Source organism: Pinus tabuliformis, chromosome 6 (genome assembly GCF_031772625.1).
Source record: "Pinus tabuliformis cultivar Carrire ecotype Pingquan chromosome 6, CPIR1, whole genome shotgun sequence".
Lineage (NCBI taxonomy): Eukaryota > Viridiplantae > Streptophyta > Pinopsida > Pinales > Pinaceae > Pinus > Pinus tabuliformis.
The window spans coordinates 1,069,539,412-1,069,561,629 of NC_142292.1; positions in this window are offsets into that span (position 1 = coordinate 1,069,539,412).

A 22,218-nucleotide genomic window follows, 5' to 3' on the forward strand; every position below is an offset into this window, starting at 1 on the left:
ATGGTGGAGGAGTACGACTCCATAGTTTAGAACAGTGTTTGGGATGTTGTTCCAAGACTAGAGAACAATTCAGTAGTGAGTTCTCGATAGCTTTACAAGGTAAAGCAAGCAGTTGATGGGAGTGTGGAGAAACATAAGGCAAGGTTCGTTGCCCGTGGTTTCTCACAGGTCGAGGGGATCGACTATGATGATACTTTTGCTCCTGTAGCAAGGTACTTATCTATCAGTTCGATGTTGGCACTATCAACACAGATGGGTTGGAAGATCCATCAGATGGATGTGAAGACTACATTCCTCAATGGAAAGATTGAGAAAGAGGTGTACATAGAGCAACCAGAAGGATTTGAGACCTTCGATCATGAGTCGCATGTGTGCTGACTCAAGAGATCTTTGTACGAGCTGAACCAAGCACCTTGTGGTACACTAGGATCGACAGCTATTTCACTGGGTTGGGCTTCACAAAGAGTAAGCAGATGCGAACCTTTACCACATCATGGTATAAGGTAAGCCATTGATCATTGTTCTTTATGTTGATCATCTGATATTAACAGGTGATGATCAGTTGATCAAGTCTTGCAAGGAGGACCTTGCAAGAGAGTTTGAGATGAAATACATGGGTCTCATGCACTACTTTCTAGGCATGGAAGTGTGGCAGAAGGATGGGGAAGTGTTTGTGTCTCAAGGCAAGTATGCCAATGAGATACTCAGGAGATTCCACATGGAGAAGTGCAAGCCCATGCAGACTCCTCTAGCAGGTAACTGGAGGAAGGAGGATGCTACTTCAGGTGAGGTAGTAGCTGCTACTATTTATCAGCAGCTTGTGGGTTCATTGATGTATTTAGTGAACACACAAACAGATTTGTGCTTTGCGGTGAACCAGCTGAGTCAAGCTATGGTTCAGCCTACCAAGCTGCTTTGGAAGGCATCAAAGCATGTGCTGACATACCTCAGAGGCACATCTCAGTATGGATTATGGTACAGATGGACAGAGGGAGTGAAGCTTCAGGGCTTCACAGATGTAGATTGGGCAGGGAGTCCATCAGATCAAAAGAGCACTTCAAGAGGAATTTTCAACCTTGGTTCAACTGCAATTTCTTGGTACAGTAGGAAAGAGAGGTCAGTTGCACTTAGCTTAGCAAAGGCTGAATACATGTCTGCCAGTGAGGTAGCATGTGAGGCCATTTGGATGTGGAAAATTCTAGTTGGATTGTTTGATCATAGGATGGATCCAACTGTGATCTATTGCAATAATCAGAGTTGTATCAAACTCTCTGAGAATCCATTATTTCATGATAGGTCCAAGCACATTGATATCCAGTATCATCATCTTCGAGACTGTGTGGTGAAGAGGATCATGTTGTTGCAGTATGTTTCGACCAAGGAGCAAGATGCAGATATTTTGACTAAGGCATTGTCAAAATGCAAATTCGAGTTCCACAGAGACAGGATTGGGGTGATAGATAATCCCTTTCTTGTTGAGAGGGAGTGTTGAAAATAGAAACAAGAAATTCTAAATATAGAAGTGCTAAAAATAGCATTGCTATAAATATCATTTCGGGATACATTCCAATTTTAGTTAGTCCCTGAAATAAAATTGAGAATTAAAATTCGAATTTGATCTTAACAGTTGTTTGAAAATTAATTAATTAATTCATCTTGAGCTAATTAGTTGGAGAAAATCAAACATGAAGTCTATGTGAAGACATGCAATAGTTATCCCCTTGATTGAGGAAGTTATCCCTTAATTAAGGAGATCAGGATGAGTTGTACTTTGAGTTGTAATTAGTTAGCTTATTTAACTAAGTTAAGTCCAGTTAGACTAGTTCCAACAGTTTGTGGAAATGATTGTTAGTTCAGTTAGTTAATGCATGCATGCATGTAACTAGTGTACTTCAGATAACTGAATATTCTCTCATAAATAACTCGTGCATGTCATTTCAGTCAGAGACCTAGTTGAGATCAGAGGATGGGACAGTGTATTATCAATTGTAGGAATATTCCATTGAGGATATCTCTTGCATGCAGAAGGAATTCATTCCTTGAGGACTGCGCAGTTATTTCTGAGTTTGGTGAGTTGTGCAAGAGGTGAATTCACACAGGTGGTAGCCAGAGGACCTAGGAGAAACTGCGCAGGGAAATAGGAGGCTTGGAGGACTAAAGGAAGGCATACGTTGTGTCTATTCAGTCTATGAATAGAATTCAGGGATTGTATTGAGAGCCAGATAGCTTGTGAGCTAAATCTTTGTGTAATCCGGAAATATTTCCACTTGTATTATAATACAGAGATCGGGATTTTTAGCTGAGGCTTTCCCCAGAGTATTCTTCTGTGTTCATGTGTGATTGATTTCTCATTCTCTGTTATATGTATTCTATTTGATCTTGCTCAAAATCGATTAAGCTTCCGCAAGATTTTTTGTAGAAGTATATCAACTATTTTGATTTAGTATATTGCATTATCAGGTGATCTACAGTGGGAATTTCTACAGTCTCTCTTTTGTTCTAGGTTATCCACCGACATAGGGGAGATACTTTTGTCCGCAATCGTAAATCCCATATAAAAAATTGGCAACCATACTAGGGAACGGAGTATTCCCTTGGTGGTATCCTTGTCCATTTTGTTTGATTACCTCCTTCGGAGACTTTTGTTCTATCATCCAACCAAGAACAGACCTAGGAAGTGATTTCATTGAATTTTTTTTACAATTTTTGTGTATATTGGTGGCACTCCACACACGTAAAGTATATCAGAACACTCTCATCGAATGGTTACGCATTACACATCACTACTACAGACTGCACTCCCACGTACCGTCACATATATTTTGGGAGTCCCCAATAGGTTGTTATCCATCCATAGGTAACTGAGTCTACTTCCTTAGATATTGTGATACACTGAACACAGCATTTGGGGAGATTGGTTTTTGTACATTAAGTCCTTGGTTCATCAAGGTATATATTGTATTTCATGATTGCTTGGTAATCCTTTATGCCTAGATTACCCTCCTTTTAATTTATTTATTTTTTTGTTAATAAAATTTATTGCCCAACACGGAAGAACAAAATCCCCCTCCCCATCATTGGCATAGAATGAAAGATAAGCCTCCACTTCCTCTAGAGGCTACTCCTAACCGTCATCCTAGACATAGGCAAACACAAACTACCAAATCAGGAATATCGGGAACTACTATTGGCCCTCCACCCAATATTGATTAGCCAGAATCATTTGTCCCTTTGAGTTCCAAAACAGAGATCACATATGTTCCTGTTGGTAACACTTACACAGTTGAAACAAAAATCCTTGAAACTTTGTTACCAGAGGTCATTCAATCTGACCTTCCTGATTTAGAAATTGTGTTTCCTGAGGTTATTGAATCTGAGGAGCCTCATCCATATTTATATGATTCTTTGCGACCTTCCTCCTCTCTTCCTTTATCTTGGACAAAAGCAATATATCTTTGTCTGATGGTGAGCCTCTTCCATACTGACTTATAGGTATTGAAAATATCCCTCAGGAAGAGCCTTGTCCTTCTACTCTTGTTCATTAGGAAGGACTTCATTTTTATCAAGCCAATCCTCTTCCATATGTTCAACTATCGACACAATATCCTTTACTTGATTCTTTGGGCTTACCCACGGATTTCACATGGAAATCTTCATTGAGATTGTTAACCATGACTGGAACTGATTCAAACTCCCATCCTATGTCCACCACTATGGTTGAGACATCAAGTGTCGCATCCTCATCTATGTTTGTAACATCACCAGAAGATCATTTAAATGGTGGCTCGTCCATCCTACCTGGCTATTAGTCGTTATCTAGTACCTTTTCTGGTGTGGCTTCCAATCCTTGGACCTCTCCAATGACATCCAATTCAAGAATAATGTATGTTACTTCTCTTATGAATGTCACAAAGTCTTCTCCTCTTCCTCCATCTTCACCTACAATAGAGCAGCAGGTTGGCCCTTATGTCAGTGGGCAAAGCTACCCTCAACAACCCAACCCTCTTTATGTTAGGTACCCTCCATCTAGATTACAGTTGCCTTCATCATCCGTTCCTCCCATGGTTAGGGGACAACTTGTTGTTGGTATACCTCAATATGCTAATCCACCTAGTTATAGTCCTCCTCATCCATGAATGGCTTCCAGTGCTTGGAAACCTACTTTACCCATACAACTTGTTTCATATTTGTATCGATTGTTGAATTCACAAATTGTACCATCTTCATCGCAAATTCCTACCTATTTGTTAGTACCTCAACAAGATCAAATACATGTGAGCCAACCTTTACAGCCCATTCCAATGGTGTCTAGTTCTCCCCAGATCCCGATTTTTCAACCTGTACAAGGTCCCTCGCCTTCTCAATCACTTGCACAAGGTACTCCTCTAGTTTCATTAGGCCAAATTTTTCAAAATTTGGCGTAGTCTCAATCAAAGTTGTACCAGGGGGAACTGCAAACCCTGATCAGGAAACAATATGGATCACATCAAGTGCCTTTTCAAGGCTAGAAAATCCAAACCCAACCATTCCAATAACTTTATTGCCATCCTGGGACTAGGAAACAAAGCCACTTGTATGTTGGTTATCAAAAGCCTCCTTACTTGGTAACTAGGTTGCTTATTATCAGAACCCTCCTTATCCAAGAACACAGATGCATGTTGCCTAGACTATTCCTTCATATCGAGGTCATCCACCTCTGGAATTTAATCAATAGTTTCCTTTTGTGGTTACTCTTGAGTTATCGAATCTAACTTAGCTTACTAATGTCCCCATTTCTCATTCGCCATGTTGGTTGATTGTTCCCACTAAGTTGCCTTCAGATATCCCAACGCTCAATGGGAATCCAAGAGAATACCCGTCAATGCTTGTTATGATGTATCATCTATGGTGTTCATCCAATTCACGTAATGATGATTCCATTCGAATTTTTCTTTTCCAACGAACGCTTACGGGTACCGCAGCTAAAAGGTATATTTGGGATAAGGTCCCTAGGTTCAGTTTTGGGGTTAGTTATCCAAATTTTTGTAAAAGTTTTGTAAAAGACATAAAGTCTCCACGAAATGTGAATGTGGAGTGCATAGCTAGATAAGAGTCAAAGGGGTTTTAGACCCTTGTTGGGTAAGTAATAGGTTGGTTTTGATACTCATCCATGGTCCACAGACCATGGTATTGTATTGAATAAATCTATATATAGTTGAGTCATAGCGAGTCTAAGAGGTAGCAAAGAGTAGCTAAGTCAAGATAAAGATTTTTTTAGGCAAGTGCTAAGGCAGGAAGGTTCTGCTTCTTGTACTTAGGCGAAAGGGGAAGACTCTTGAAACTAAGTGCGCAGGAGGCCTTGGTAAGTCTGCAGCTGAGTGTGCAGACCCCTACAGCTGAGTGTGTAGGGTAAAGGAGCCTGTAATCTAAACATTGAAGCTTAATAAAGACTGATTCTGAAGAAATAATTTGCATGTGAGTACTATTTTCAATTATGTTAATGTTATGTTATGTCGCTTACTAATGTGTTTTCCATGAAATAATGTGTAATTGCTGTGTGAATATGTTGAATCTATAATATTTATGCATGAATTAATTGATTATCTATGTTCGTGAAGTTAAGGGTTAATTATGTTACGATTTCTAACGAATTGGGTAGGTCTGCACGAAGGCAAATCTAGGTTTAGTAACTAGTGCATGAAAATGGATGATTTTCCTCTTTAGGGTCTGTAAAGACTAATCACACACCTTCGTGAAGGTCTAGAAGCCATTTCCTTAGAGTTACAGTGTCATACCATAGAAGGATATCGATCTACGTGAAGGAATATCTAAGATACAAGAGCTAAGACAACTTATCAGGCTGTCTCTGGATGCAGAAACCTGGTTCTAGCATCCCCCAATACTGCTTCAGGTGAGACTGCAGCCTGCGCTATGCAGGTTATTTCCAAAAGAGCTAGCAGTTAGGGTTTTACTGGTTGACACGAACAACTCTGAACCTGGGTCAGGCCTCCTTAAGCCAACAAATGGTTCTATTGCCAGGACTAGGATCTATCTAAGAGATGTGTGATAAATGGTTCCCTATGAAGAAATAGATTAACAAGTGGATTGACTGAAACATGCACGCATTCGTGGCTCAAGAGAACAGGAGCCCTAAATTGTCCAAAGAGTAGTGGTTGTAGAGATTTCCGTACATAGACAATACTGATGCATTCTTTGTTTCTTCCCTAAAGAACTATATGAGTGATTATCTAAATTCACTAATAGTCAAGGGATGTGGAGGCTTAATGGCCCTATAGTGTGGACTCCTGAGTTAGTGCGATGTCTGGAAGCATCATAAATAAATATTGCCCGAGATGTGGATCATTGGATTGATCGCACATTGGGAAGCTTTGTGACTTATTTCGCGATTGATAGGAATATTAGTTATAGCGAAGCAGAACAAAAGCTCTTTAAAGGACCATGAGGTAAGTATTTGAATTCATTAAAGATTGTGATTAAAATGTTGTTATGTGAAAAGAGGCTTATGCAGTTACCTTGATGTTTGGGGCTACATAAAGCGGGAGATTCTTTAAACGAAATGGAGGATCCAGCCTAGAGTATAGTTTTCTCATTGAACCCCCTTCAAGTGATGACGAAGGGACGGTGCTGACTACGTTGTGAAGTGCAGTTAAATTAATTACGTAGGGTATTCCAAGGATACCTCATCCATCCACTCCACCTCCACCTCATACATCTATGTCTTCACCCCCTCCACCTCCATTTCCACCATTCAACATGGTGAACGCAATGAATATTTGGATTTTTAAAGGAACAGAGAGTGAAGATATTAAACATTTTTGTTTTTCATAGGAGTTGTTTGGACAGCACAGAAAATTACGGATGATAATATTAAGAAAGTGTAGCTAGTTATAGCCTTACAGGATCGCGCATTAACATGGTATATCAAGTATTTCACTAATGACCTCAATGCGACGTTGGAAGATACCCAGCTAGCTCTGAACTGAGAGTTCAGTAAGCCCAAGTTACAGGCACAATCGGTAATTGAATTTAAAGAAATTCGATAGAATATAGATGAGAATCCTTGGGAATTTTATCAGAGGTTGAAGTGCCTGATCAGGCAAGCTAATATGGTAATCACATATTCCGAGCATCGCGACTGGTTTATAGCGTCGTTCTTGCCACATTTAAGAGTACCTCTGTCACAACAGAAGATAGCAACATAAGCAGAAGCCTTAGAGATCACGAGAAGGTTGGATTCCTTGCCTATATAGGATACCAACCTAGGAGTGAAACAGATTCATTCACAGCTAGAAATCCTGAACTTGGAGTTGCAAAGATTGAAGAAAGGAAAGGAAGCTCAACCAGAGGTGTGTGCTGAGGTCTAGTGTCTGAAGTGTAAGAGCCATGGACATGATAAGGATCATTGCCCGGTCTATAAGAACTATATTATAGGGGGAGGGCCTATCCCCTTGAAACCATAGAATAACATTAGGACGAGCGCGGAAATTGTGCTATGGTGCGCTATCTGTTAGGTTACAGGACAGCATGCTACTAATAACTACCATTTACTGCAAAATTTTGTACAGACCCCTCAGCAATTGTTTTGCAATTTCTGTAAGTCTGTAGGACACGATGAATGCCACTGTAGGAGGTATGAGATGATGATGGATAGAACCCCTACCTATAGGATGCAGACATAGAAACGGCCTCAAGATCAAGGCACAGGAGCAGCGCGTGGAGGATTCCAAGGTCGACGATGAGGAAGAGGCACTGGACCAGGTCGAGGATGTGGGTAGGTAATCTTCTATAACTTTAGCGAAGCAGGGCACTTTGCGTGAGATTGTACAAATCCCACGCATCCCTCATGTTAGTATTGTCAACAGTTTTACCATGTCATAGAGGAATGTTCGGTCCTTATGGCTGAGATGCAAGAAAATAAGGTGCAGCCCCAACAACCTACGCAGAATATTCAAATGATGAGGGTTGAGCCCCGCGAAGAGGATTAGTGTATAAATATCATACTGAGAAGTGGCATGGCAACTGGTACAGATAAAGGAAAGCAGCCTGAGGAAGATGGATGGGTGCGCAAGGATGTTGAGAAGGAAGTAGATTTTGATCTTAATCGCGCTAAAGAAACCTTCATGGAAGCCAAGAAGAACTTCATTGAGGACTCCACCTCAAGAAATCATGAGAAAATGCCAATAACTAGTGCGACACAAGAAGTCTATCCTTTAGTACTCGCTACTTTCCTGAAGACTTGTATGAAGATACTGCGCAATAAAAAAGTAGTAGAAGGGTTGCAAGAGTTAATAGACAAGTGCGCTAATAAGGAAAAGACTCCTACTAAACAGCGCACAGTAAGAAATATTTGTAAGCATAAAATGTGAACGTGGCACGAGATGAGGCTAACTATGCAGATAGGAGAATATGAAATGGACCAAGTAATCTTGGATCTGGGGTCTAATGCGAATGTCCTACCTAAGCAGACTTGGTTCCAATGGGGCGCTTATACGGTGTAACGGTGGACATTGAGGGTGCGAGCGCGCTGGCTAACTTTGAAGTCATTGAAATAGTGGATGATAGTAACCCACACCCCGTGCTACCAGGGATTGACTAGGATATTGATATGAACGGGGTAATCAACTTGAAAAAGCACAAGATTATGTTTGAGAAGAAGTCACTCTGGGTTTTAGTGCCACTCAATACTACAGAAGGAGTGTGTTATACTGAACATGTTCGCAACTATGTAGAAACTGATGATGACCTGGATCAGATATACAAGATAACAGTGCGATATTAGGATTGGATCAATCCTACAGCTGATGGATGAATTGTGTGGGAAAGGGATATCTCCTACACCTCAGATTTGGATGAAGATCTTGAACACTAGAAGAATCAGCTACATGAAGTATCTACTCTCCGTTGTAATATGATGACCAAGTCATTGCGATGTGTCTCAACTAAGGTAAGAACTCTTCTACATTATAATGGTTTGACTTATGTGGAACTATGTTTAGATGAATTTGAAAGGGAAGTACTAGAAGAACATCGCATCTAGGCATTGGATTTGGTGTTGTGCGCTACACCTGCCCATTGGTGGGGTATGCACAAGGAGAGTTTTGATGGATGGAAAGAATACAGAAGAATGATGAAGTTAAGGTTTGGATATGCTAATACTAGAGTGACAGAAAAATACAGTAGGAAAGATGATCTGTGTGATCATTTGACACAATGGACAAAGGTCAGGGAATAGAACCACAACCAGAATGGGTGCACATTTTCTGTCATACGTTAGATACAATCCCAATGAACTAGTATTTGGAGACAGAACTTTGCCATGGAACATATGAATGGGACATTTTAAAGGAAAGTTTTGTATTAACTTTCAGCTTTGAGGATGGGTCTGAGAGAATTGATGAAGTGCTACAAGAGATAAAAGAAGCTATATTCTGAATGCCAATGGAACCAATCGAATGGACTCAGCCGAATTGGAGTACACAGTTTTGCTATGCGCTGGAATGTTATAATGTGACTACTGAAGAAGATGAGGAAGATCCACAAAATATTACAATTCTAGAAATAGAAGGACAGAGCGGAGTCGAACGATCGAAGGTGGCGAACCCAGATATATCAGAGCCTCTAAAAACTCAATAAGTAAACATTGGATCTGAAGAAGAACCTAAGTTCGTGAAGATAGGAGACTATTGAGACGAAGATACGGTTGATAAGGTAGTTGAGCTACTGCGCGAGTACCAAGATTTATTCCCAACGAATTTTTCAGATTTGAAAGGGATCATAGGAGATTTAGGTGTTATGAAGATCACATTGAAACTGGATGTGAAGCCTATTAAGCAGAGGCCTTATCAATTGAATCCAAAATATAAAGAGAAGTTGCACCAAGAACTAGATAAGATGTTGGATGTCGATATTATTGAGCCTATAGAAGAATCAGATTGGGTGAGCCCAATGGTGGTCCAAGAAAAGAAACAAAAAGGTGAAATCCACATATGCGTAGATATGTGGAAGTTGAATGATACATGTGTGCATGATCCGTTTCCAACACCATTTACTGATAAAGTGTTAGAGAATGTTGGAAGACATGAGGCGTATTTGTCCACTGATGGTTTTTCGAGATATCATCAAATAAAGATCATGACAAAAGATCGAAGTAAAACAACCTTCGTGACTGAGTGGGGTTGCTTTGAATATATAGTTATGCCATTTGGATTGAAGAACGCACCTGCAATATTTTCCCGGGTAGTGATGGCGGCATTCAAGGAGTTTATTCATAAATTCCTGGAGGTATATTTTGATGATTGATTGTGTTTGGATTGGTAAAGCGCCATGTTGCGAGTCTGCGCCTCATGCTGGATACATGTTGAAGGTGTCAGATCGCATTGAACTTGAAGAAGTGTAAATTTTGTGTGCCCTTTGGGATTTTTCTTGGCCATGTCGTATGTAAACAAGGATTGATGGTGGACCCTACGAAGATCATCATAATTGTGAATTTGAAGGCTCCTAGGAATGTAAAACAACTGCGCGTGACATTAGGGCTCACTGGATATTACCGGAAGTTTATCAAGTCATATGCTCAGATAACTGTACCGATCGAGAAATTATTAAAGAAAGATGCGATGTTTTGTTAGGATGAATATTGTCAGCAAAACTTGGATTACTTAAAGGAGAAAATGGTGACAACGCCTATTTTGGTATTTCCAAACTAGAAGAAGGAGTTCCATGTGCATGTAGATGCCTCTTTCATTGTGCTAGGAGTAGTATTAACATAAGCAGGTGAGGGAGAGATTGATCATCTGATAGCCTTCGCGAGCATAAAGTTATCCAAAGATGAGAAGAATTACTCCACTACAGAGCGCGAAGGGTTGGCGATGGTCTACGCGCTGCAGAATTTTAGGCATTATTTATTGGGTGGACACTTCAAAATGTATACAGATCACTCCGCACTGAAGTACCTGGTCAATAAGCCTGTGTTGGGGGGAAGATATGCCGATGGTTACTATTTTTCCAGGAGTATGACTTTGAAGTGATTGTGAAGCCTGGAAGACTAAATGTAGTTCCAGACCATCTATCACACATTGAAACAGGTGAAGAACCAAGTAGTTTGGAGGAAGGACTGCCGGATGCGCAACTCTTTATGGTGCACATTGCGGATGATCATTTTTTCAATATCATTCAATTTTTAACAATGGGAATAGCTCCAGAAGGTTACTCCACTAAAAAGAATAAGGAGTTAGTACTTCGCGTTGCGGATTTTTCAGTGATTGCAGGCCATTTGTATAATATGGGAACGAATGAGATACTATGAAGGTATGTTTCAAAGTTTGAACATGCTAGTATCCTAGATGAAGCCCATGGAGGAGTGGCAAGAGGTCACTATGTAGGGAAAGTGACCGCGCAGAAGATTTTGCGCACTGGGTTATGGTGGCCGACATTACACAAGGATTCTAAGGCCTATTGCAAGGTGTGCGATGCTTGCCAACAGATGGGGAAGCCTTCACGCAAGGATGAATTTCCTTTAAACCCTCAGGTTTCGTTGCAGGTATTTGATAAATGGTCCATTGACTTTATAGGTCCAATACAACCACCAGGAAAGAAGACGGGCGCGCGGTATATCATTACTGCAACTAAGTATTTAACCAGGTGGGCAGAAGCGCAGCCAGTGAAGGATTGTACAACAGCCACTGCTGCGAAATTTTTGTTTGAATATGTCTTAATGTGGTTTGGATGCCCTAATATTTTGATGAGTGATAAGGGTACACATTTCCTAAATGAAACGATCAGTGCGATGTTTGAAGAATTCCAGGTGTATCATCAAAAGAGCATGCCCTATCACCCACAGGCGAATGGAACGGTGGAAGCTTTTAACAATATTTTGGAGCATGCATTGATGAAGGTCTGCAACGCGCAAAGGAATGACTGGGACATGCACGTACCTGTTGTTTTATGGGCTTATAGGATGACCTGCAAGAAGTTGATAGGTCAAACGTCATTTAGGTTGGTCTATGGAATTGAAGCAGTAATGCCTATGGAGTATATTGTCCCAAGTTTATGTATTGCAGCATTGACAGAGATGGTGGATCGCGAGACCTTGGAGGAATGGCTCGCGCAGATCATGGAGTTAGAAGAAGATCGCTTTCTTGTAGGATTTCACCAGCAAGTGCAAAAGGAACGCGAGAAGGCATGGCATGATCGACATATTAAGTTGTGCATGTTTAAGATAGATGATTTAGTGTTGTTATATGACAACAAGTTCATGAAATTTCCAAGAAAATTTCAAATGCACTGGTTGGGGCCATATGTTATTAAGGAGATCACGGATGGTGGCGCAATTCAGCTTGTGAAGCTGAATGGGGAACCATTCCCTGGAAAATTGAATGGAAGTAGGTTGAAGCTATACACAGGGCAACCTGCCCCTGCGCAATGACTATATGGAAGCGTGACAGTCTTAGAGATCTAGGCAACTGCAAGGGATTATAGGACTATAAACTACGTTGTTCAGTTAAGTGCAAAACGTGATAGGGAGGTTGCGATAGGTGAAGCTGCGCTAGATGAGTTGCACCATGGAGGATGGTGCCACGTAGAGGGGTCCAAAAGTAGTCATTAGAGTTATTATTCATGATTTGATGGCCAAAATTTACTTTGCAGGAGCGGGTATGTGCCATTTATGGCGAAAATATTTATAGATTTGCTGCCAAAGATGCATTTATGATTAGAAATTAGGGGGAATGGTTGGATTTAAATTCAAACGCTCCTATAAATTGAGCATGTTAGTCCACCAAAGAACACTTTTCATTCTGAGGGTTTTATGGGCGCTTTTCTATTTGAATCTTATGAGTCGTCAATTATGGGAGGATTTCGTGTCAAGCCCAGCATTTGCAACCTTACCTGAGTGGAACCAGAAGGTCATTCTCCAGCAAATGACTGCCACAAACCCCGCAGAAGCCATGAGTTCTAAAATTTCCATTTCTAACGCAACGACCCCTGAGATCTCAAGTATGGAAACCACAACCCTTGTGCCTACCGCACTGAGGTCACCTAGGCCGAAGCAATCTGCTTCCAAAGAAAAACAGAAGAAGCTGATGTCGATGAGACAGTCACCGAGGAAGAACCCGGAGGTGCGACAGAAGGAGAAAAAAGATAAACAATCAGAGAAAGTGGTCGATTTGGAGGAGGAAGAATTCCAAGGCATAGAGGAATTGGATGTCAAAGAAGTCAAGCCTATCACATGGCTCCCCGAGTATATCCCTCCACGGAAGGGAAAAACCAAAGTTACCAAAGACCCAGATTCCAGGAAATTTACGGTTTCGACACCCCTGTTGCCTGAACAGGTGGAATTTGAAGGCACAACATTAGCGCACATTCTAGTGCTAAAAATGGAGGATTGGGACCTCGCGAACCATGAAAGGTTCCCACATTTGGTGACTAGCAAGTATATGACAAAAATTTACTATGAAGAGATTGTGTTATGCGGTTGAAGCCCATGAAGTGGGTCAGAGGTGTTGAGCAAAAGAGGTTGTTGCACATCCTCTGTGTGCCGCATTTTCATAGGTCAACAATCAACACGGTGTGTGTGTGAAAATTCATCGCACTGATGCACGATGGGTGCCTATTGCTTGGGGAGTCCAATATGATCACAGACATGTTAATTCATCAGATCACAAAGTTTCCCTACAAAGGAGCAGACCCTGCCAAGGAGTTTCGAGGGAAAATTGGGGAGAAAGAATTAGCAGATAAGATGAAGGTAGAATATGGGCTTGTTAAGAAGTCGCACTGATATTCTACCCGCTCCATTCAGGACCAGGCAGTATAGTTCGCCGCCCAGATTCTTGCAGGGAAAATCATGAGGAAATGTTGCGCAAACGAAATTTTGGCACTGGTAGTATCATTAGCTACCCACTGCGTGAAGGGAGCTCAATACAACTGGGCGAAGTATATGTGCAGGGAGTTGTCACACGGAATAAGTCGATCTTGCGGAGAAGATAGACCTTCCTAGAATCTAAAGAAGACCTAATGACAAGCAAACCAACCAGACACTATCTTTCTCTAAATATGCTTTAATAAACAATAGCAACCAAGTGTTTTTAGGGCCTACCTTAAGTCCAACGCTAGCTTGTGGATGCCCTCGCTCCTTTGATCCAAATGAGCTCCTTGTCGCGAATCTACAAACACAAACAAGGAAAATAAATTAAATAGCACCTGAAAAGCCAATTGCATAAAACATATTTAACATGAAAGTCAAGGAGTCCATGAAACAAATAACATAAGATACTTGTTGAGAAAAATGAGTTTGATTGTATTAATTCAAAATAAGAAGAACTTTACAACCTTTGCCTTGACGTTGTACAAGCTCCTCCTAGGGTCCAGCAAGAAGTCTCCTCTACTTTGACAAGTTTCACTCACTCCCCAATGAAACCAAAAAGGTATGTGATCTCTCCTCTTTAGGCTTAACTAGGAAGTCTTGATTTCACCAGCATTTACCCTCAAAAATATTCAGCTTCTAACCTCTCTAGCAACCAGCCCAATGCCTGTATTTATAGTGCAATGGAGGGAGGTTACTAGGTCCTCCTTCAAAGGGATAAAGCCCTCCTTCAAAGGGATAGCTCCTCTCATCAAGGGATTAGCTCCTTCTCTTTTGGGATGCATGAACCACCTCAGAGCGAACAATCCATGTCAAAATTCCTTCTAGAAACCTCTAGAATTAACCCAAAGTGAGTTTTTTAAGATAAAACTTGCGCCTTTTGACTTTCACAAGGGTCCACACCTACACTGTTAGGGACAGAGCGGGCAGGTCCGCAGCTTTTGTACACAGAAGGTGCGGGACCGCAGGTGACCATGAGAGAAAGTACGGAACCAGAGTTACATTGATTTTTAATGTCTTTCTCTCATTTCCAAAGCTTGATTTGAAGAGCTGAGGTCTGAGACTTGCTTAGGAGGATAGTACAAGTGATGATAGACCCATACTGACTGCAAATAATCATGATGACGATATTTTTGTGTAACAAATTTCCCCATAAAGTGAAAAGTCTGTAGTAGATGAGGATTTCTTATCATTTAGGAAGAGTGAAGTACTTTATCATTTCGAGGATCATCTTGTGGAGAACCCAGTTGGAACCTGTAAACACATTCAATGCAAAATATATATATGAGATCATATCATCGTTGAGGTAGGCATTCCCATGCTCAAATCAAAACTGACTAGAAAAACTAACTACTGCTCTGATACAGGAATGATCTTGTAAAACATCACAAGTATAGACTCATGTGGACACAGTATGGACACAGCCATCTGTTTATGAATAGTCCATTATATAATTAATACAAAATTCCTCGCAGCCTGGATTGTGGAAACTAGGTCCAGGCTCTTCATTTCTACTTCCCGAAACAGTACGATTCTATCCATGCGAATGAATGTGTTGATGTCGAACATGGTAGAAACCACTTGATTACTAGTCAATGATGTAAATTGTTAACAAGTGTGAGAGAAACCACCAGTGATGTCAATGGATCTCAAAGTACCCAGTACAATCCATGAGATGCGAATAAATGTGTTGATGTCGAGCATGTCACGGAATCCTTTGATCGAAAGTCAATGATGTAAATTGTCGTCAAAGGCGAGAAACCTGCCATTGATGCATGCAGATCTCAAGGTACTGACGATTCCTAGATCATCTTTCTAGATAATGAGCTGATGTCGATAGAAAGCGATCCGTCGTAGGCAAGCCCACAACACGAAATCATAGATCAAGTCGAAGAAATTTAGTTGCAAGAATTGACTCAGGGATGGTCAAGATGGATGACAGATATTTTGTAGATGAATGGCTTATTGGCAGTGACCTCTTGAACACATAACGACACGACAGATGGTTTGATGACAATTGACCCAAAGTTAATACCCAAAAACCGGCTGAAGACTTTTAATGTGGTTTGATCAACTGTTAGGCAAAGGATTTCCCAACCCAGGTGAATAAAAGTGTCGTGTTCAAGAGTGGTTGCAAAGTATGACAAACAGGCTCATTTTTCTCTCTTTTCCCCCACCATTTCTGGCAAGTACCTCTTTATTTTTGACAAGCTTGAGGAGGATAACATTTGCTTAATTATAAGCTCATCCTTCGGATGAGTCCAACTTAGTTTAAGTTCGAACCCTAAGAAGGAGTGGTTCGTTCCTGTTTGTAATTGAACAGGTCCTTTACTGTGAAATTTTAGCGAGTCCAGTATAGGAGAAACTCGGCATTTTTCAATTTTAGAGAGTCTGAAAAAAACTTAAGAAGACTCCAGGCTTGACATTTTTCGTAAATTTGTGTCTCCCAAGCCCGAAAAAGTATAAAATAATACTTGAGAGAACCGCTTGATCTTTTACGACCAAGGAGTACTTTTCGTCATTAGTGCCTTCGACCCGAAAAAGTAAAAAAGTGATCAGTGACACATCGTTTTATAACCAATATCGAATTTGAAACGACAAAAATCTGGCAATCTTTTCATGTTTTTACGGTCGGAAAAGAGCTGTAAGGGGACCGTCTTTTAATTCCGTTTTAATGAGTTTAAAAGAAACACTTGGCAATCTTTTCATGTTTTAGGAGTCAGAAAAGAGCTTAAAGATGACTCTACATGTTTTTCTGTTGAAAATGATAGATTTCGCCTGAATAATCCTTTATTCTGCACAAAAACACAAACATTACTCATACCTGTTTGAAATGGATAAAAACGTCGCAAAATACCTTTTCAAAGTGAAACATAAACAAATTTGCGATTTATTTACTCAAAAAACTTATAAAAAGGGCCTTTGTCAATTCATTTTTACCGTTTGAGTTTGGGTGAGAAAATAGTGCTTTTGCTTAGAAAACTTCCCGTGGAGATTGCGGAAAATCCAACCGTCGGAATCAAGCGTCGTCGTCTCTAGGTAATCCACATCATCCTACTCTTCATTTTTAACCGTTTAATTTTTTGTTTTAGTCCTTTATTTCATTTTTGGGAGGGTTTTTAGGCGCAAAACCCGCACGCGGGGGCCCGCAGGTTTACCATTGCGGGCCTGCTGACCCCGACTTTTTCTCCATTGGGAAAAAGCTCGGGGTCCGCACCTTCCGTGTAGACAAAGTGCGGTCCCACGCACTGTGTCTAACCCGAAGGGTGCGTATCTCGCCGCAAGGGTTTTGAACCCAAAAATTCTCAAAAATGGACCAACCAAAATATTTTCTAGCAATTTAATTAATCTTTATACTTGATGCAGAGAGTACATCATGCTAGATTGGCGTGAACGAGAGCATGAGGACGTGGATGTTGCCGTATGGAATCATCAACCTTCACTTGATACTTTAAGGGCGTGCGGACTGTACAAATTCTGGGCCACTCCTGGCATGAGGGCTCAGGTGGATTTCTTACAGTGGCTGGTTGACAGATGGAGCATACAGGACCAGTGCTTCTTCATTGGCGGCCACCAGCTCGAAATCGAGCCGGCGGACATATATTTCTTGACTGGTTTGCCTAAGAGAGGCAAAGACTTGACTCTGCACGGGACTAGGCTAGGTGGCCAGTCTGTCGATAGCCTCCGGCTAGAGTACTGCAATAGCCAGGCTAGAGACAAAGGGATAGATATAAAGACGATATCCCGTCCTAAGCTCATGGTGATTGCATTCACTGTCACTAGACTTTGCGGAGCTGCCGCATTACATATTGCCACCGGATCCCAGATGCGTATGGCAGTTGATTGCTTTCGAGGCACCATCTTCAACTGGTGCGATGCCGTGTTGGCCAATGTGAAAGGCCAACTGACCAGGGCCAAGAACGAACGACTAAAGACCTTTGGTTATGGGGCTTTGGTCATGAGTTTTGGCCTGGAGAGGGTTCCTATGTTGATCCCACAGCACCTTACTGTTGGAGCTGGGCTTCCTCGAGAGCCCAAACTGATGCGATGGGTCGCAGTCATGGCCCGTCACCCGGATGAGAGGACAGAGGTTGCTCGATTCAAACCTGAGTATTTCCAATGGCTAGAAAACCAGGTCTTTTCCATTCAGGATTTCCCTTACGCTGGGATAGATTTTCGTGGTGACCCAGACATGGCTCTTCCACCAGGAGAGCAGTGGGATGAGTCAAGTAAAATCCCTTTCAACATTTTCCTATTTTAATTTTTTTTATTTTTCCATCGTCTCAAAACTGATAGTAAAAATTTTAAAATGCAGATGTGGGTCCACAGCAACCAGCCGCTCTCCGCCTTTCGAGAGGAGGCAACCAGTTGCACCCGCGCCAGCCCCACAGGACGAATCAGCAAAGGTTTTGGCCGAGTTGGAGGGTCATCTCGAGCGCTTGACAGGAGATATTCCTGAGACCACTATAGACGACATTCCTCGTCGACTTTAGCGCTATGTGATTGGAGTCCCGAGACCTTTTAGGAGGTTCCTTTGCAAGGTGGCCCGTGCAGTGGTTTCTTATAGAGATCATCACCAGTGATAGGATGATCGCCTATTGTGGGCACATGTGACATTTTTGTTTTTTGTACTTATCATTTTTGCCGATCATAAGGTGTTTTTCAACCTATGATCGAAGACGATGTATTTTTTGACACACTCCCATATATATATATATATATATCACTATTACCGGCTTATCTTGTAAATCATGTTATGGAATGATTTTAAATTCACATGTATGATTATTGCAAATGTCTATTTAACATTCGAGAAGCAATTGCATCTGCTAATGTATTTAAAGACCTTGGAATATGCTGATATTCAATATAATCAAATTCACGTTCCAAGAGACACACTCTCAAAAATAATCTTAATAACACTGGATTTCTAATGGCATACACTCTATTAAGCTGTAATACAACGAGTTCAGAATCTAACCTCACTATCAAACTCCGAATCCCAAATGAAATAGATTCAGACAATAACTCAATCACTGCACTGTACTCGGCAATGTTGTTCGTTGTTTGACCGAGGCTTACCCCATGCATAGATACTAACTCGTCATAGGGCGAATAGATAACCCAAGCTGCGGAAGAGATGTTCCGTTTATTACGACAAGCACCATCAGCGAAACCAATGTATGTTTGGAGAGGCATCGACATCTGCAATATCAAGAGTAAAACCAAGATAAGCAGGAATAATGACGAAAAAACACTCTCTAAGCTAAGCACACTGTTTAAACTAAAACACACCAGCTAGAAAGAAAAACTATCCTAACTAAAAATCTCCCTACCCATTCTTTTAAGCATAATACCTCTTCAAGTAGAGGCCATTTCTGGGTTTACCCAAAGAGTCCCCATCAAAGTCTACCAATTAATAAGCCCCTTTGGCTAGCTTTTGCTTGACAACATAGGGCCATGCCACATAGGAACGAATTTTCCAGTGCCTAATTTATCATTAGCTTGATCATAAACTAAGACTAGATCTCCTTCCAAAAAATTTCGAGGGGTCACATTTCGATCATACTGAGCTTTCATCCGTTTTGCGTGAGTCTCGATCGCCAATGCAGCATCACGTCGATTCTCATCTAATTGAGCTAAGTATAACAAACGCTTTTCCTCTTCGGAAGTGGCTAGAACTAACTCGATGGCCATTTGCAGTGACGGGATTTCACATTCAATGGGTAACACAGCTTCCAAACCATAGACTAGTTGGAAAGGAGTGAACCCTGTTGATGTTTTTACTGAAGTTCGGTACACCCAAAGCGCTGAAAATAGCATGTTGTGCCAATTCGACCGATGAATCCCAATGATTCGTCGGATCATGATAACTAAAACTTTGTTGATGGACTCAACCAGACCATTCGCTTGTGGATAATAACGGGTTGAACTATCATGACGTAAACCAAGCTGGCCTGTAAGTTCGGTCATCATAATGTTTCGAAAATGACGCCCATGATCAGTGATTATCGCTTGCGGGACACCAAACCTAGCAATTATATGGTTGAACACGAAAATTGCAGCTGTCTTGCCGTCTGCCTCGAATGTAGGCATCGCCTCGGCCCACTTAGTAAAATAATCTACCGCAAGGATGATATACGCATGCCCCCCGGCCGAGTGAGGGTTACATGTAATAAAATCGATACCCCATTTAGCAAAAGGACCAACGGAAATTATAGGGTGGAGAGGAGCAGGTGGAGCACGCATCTTACGATCAAAAATCTGGCAGTTGTGGCATTTTCGGACCGCCGTAATACAATCTTTAAATAAAGACGGCCAGAAGTAGCCAGCGCGCAATATCTTTTGGGCTGTGCCAAACCCAGACATATGACCACCACATGCTCCAGAGTGACAGTCATTTAGAACCCTTTCAGCTTCCTCGTGAGTTAAGCAACGTCGAAAAACAGAATCCGCCCCACGGCGATAAAGAGTATCTCCAATAATTCTGAATTGTTGGGACTGGAATCTAATTTTCCGACATTCTGACCTTGAAATTTCTAGCCGAAAGGATTGGGTCTAGAGATAAACAATGATATCCCCATACCACGGATCTAAAGTGCTGATTAGAAATAAGGATTCGTCCGCAATGGGCTCCTCCGCCACAATTTCCATGTCAGCACGCGGGAAGTCACACATTAACTCCGCAAAAACTAAAGATTTCTTAGACTTAGATTTCTCAAATTCCAAGTCGAACTCTTGCAGGATAACGATCCATTTAGAGTACTTGCCCCCTAGCAATTGCTTGGTCAAAATGTAGATCATAGGGTCGCAATCCGAAATTACTGTAGTTTTAAGTAGTAGAATGTAGTGACGAAAACGTTGGACAGCTTGAACGGTTTCCAATGCCAATTTCTCCTCATGTGAGTATTTTAGCTCAGTTGGATTTAACGTTCGACTAAGGTAATATATCACATGTTCAGTTCCTAATTCATCTTCCTGAACTAAGACCATTCCAATGGTGGAATGAGAGGCGGCGAGATACAAGAAGTAATCCTGGTTGTAGTTGGGAGGATGCAACAACGGTGCATGGGTCAACGCGTGTTTGAGTGCATCAAAAGATTTCTGAGCTATCTCATCCCAATAGAATTGAGTGTTTTGCTTCAACAACCGGGTGAAACCCTTTGTAACCTCGGCGTAGTTAGGAATGAATCGTCGTAAAAAGTTTGCTTTCCCCTGCAAACTTTGGAGTTGGCGAAGACTCGAAGGAGGAGGCAATTTGATGATAGCTTCGACCTTTGAGGGATCAACGCGAATGTCGGCTTTCGAAACTACAAACCCCAACAATCAACCTGTTTCTATACAGAAGACACATTTGTGTGGGTTCAACCGAATACGATAATGCCTACACCTCATAAAGGTTGCTCGTAAATGGACGAGGTGATCAGCTCGATGTAATGAATGAGTAGGCAAGTCATCGAGATAGGGTTGCACAATGTGCTTGATTTCATGAAACGCATAAGACATCGCCCTTTGAAAAGTTGCTTCGACATTCTTAAGCCCAAAAGGTAATTTACAATAAGCAAACGTCCCCCATGGACAAATGAAAGCCATTTTTGGTTGATCGGCAGGTAGAATGTTGATTTGATTGTATCCAGAAAAACCGTCCATAAAGGAGAATATTTCGCTGTCGGCACAATCATCAATGATTTGATCGATATAGGGAGTTGGGTAATTGTCCTTTGGATAGGCTCAATTAATGTCCCTATAATCGATACATATTCTTATTGTTCCCTGCTTTTTGTTAACCGAAACAATATTCGATACCCAATCCGTTAACAGGATCGGATAAATGAAACCTGCTTTCAATAGTTTTTCAACTTCTGCTTTAATTGCAGCAGCTTTTCGTGGGTGAATCTGACGCAAACGTTGCCGGACGGGTTTAGCGTCCGGGTAAGTCTTGATCTCATGGACAACAATCGCGGGATCAATTCCTGGCATTTCCTCATAGGACCAGGCAAACACGTCACGGAATTCTTAAAATAGGGCCTTATATAATTGAATTTCGCCATTTGTACACGAGGCACCTATATGAATGTTATCAACAATTCCGGGCTTAACCGAAATGTCAATAGGAATATTTCGAGAGATGTTTCCCAAATTTAACTCTGAATCGGGATGTTTCATTGGATTTTGAGGTTCCTTGACATATTCAGTTGTAAAAATTGATGAGAAATCACTTTCAAAACGATCATCCTCAAGTAAAAACGAAGATCTGTGATGGAGATCTTCCCATGGTAAATCATCTACGCATAGGATTTCACGAATTTGCTCATCAGAGCGAACAAGTTCAGAAAACGTAGTTAAATCTGAGGTTGATGTGA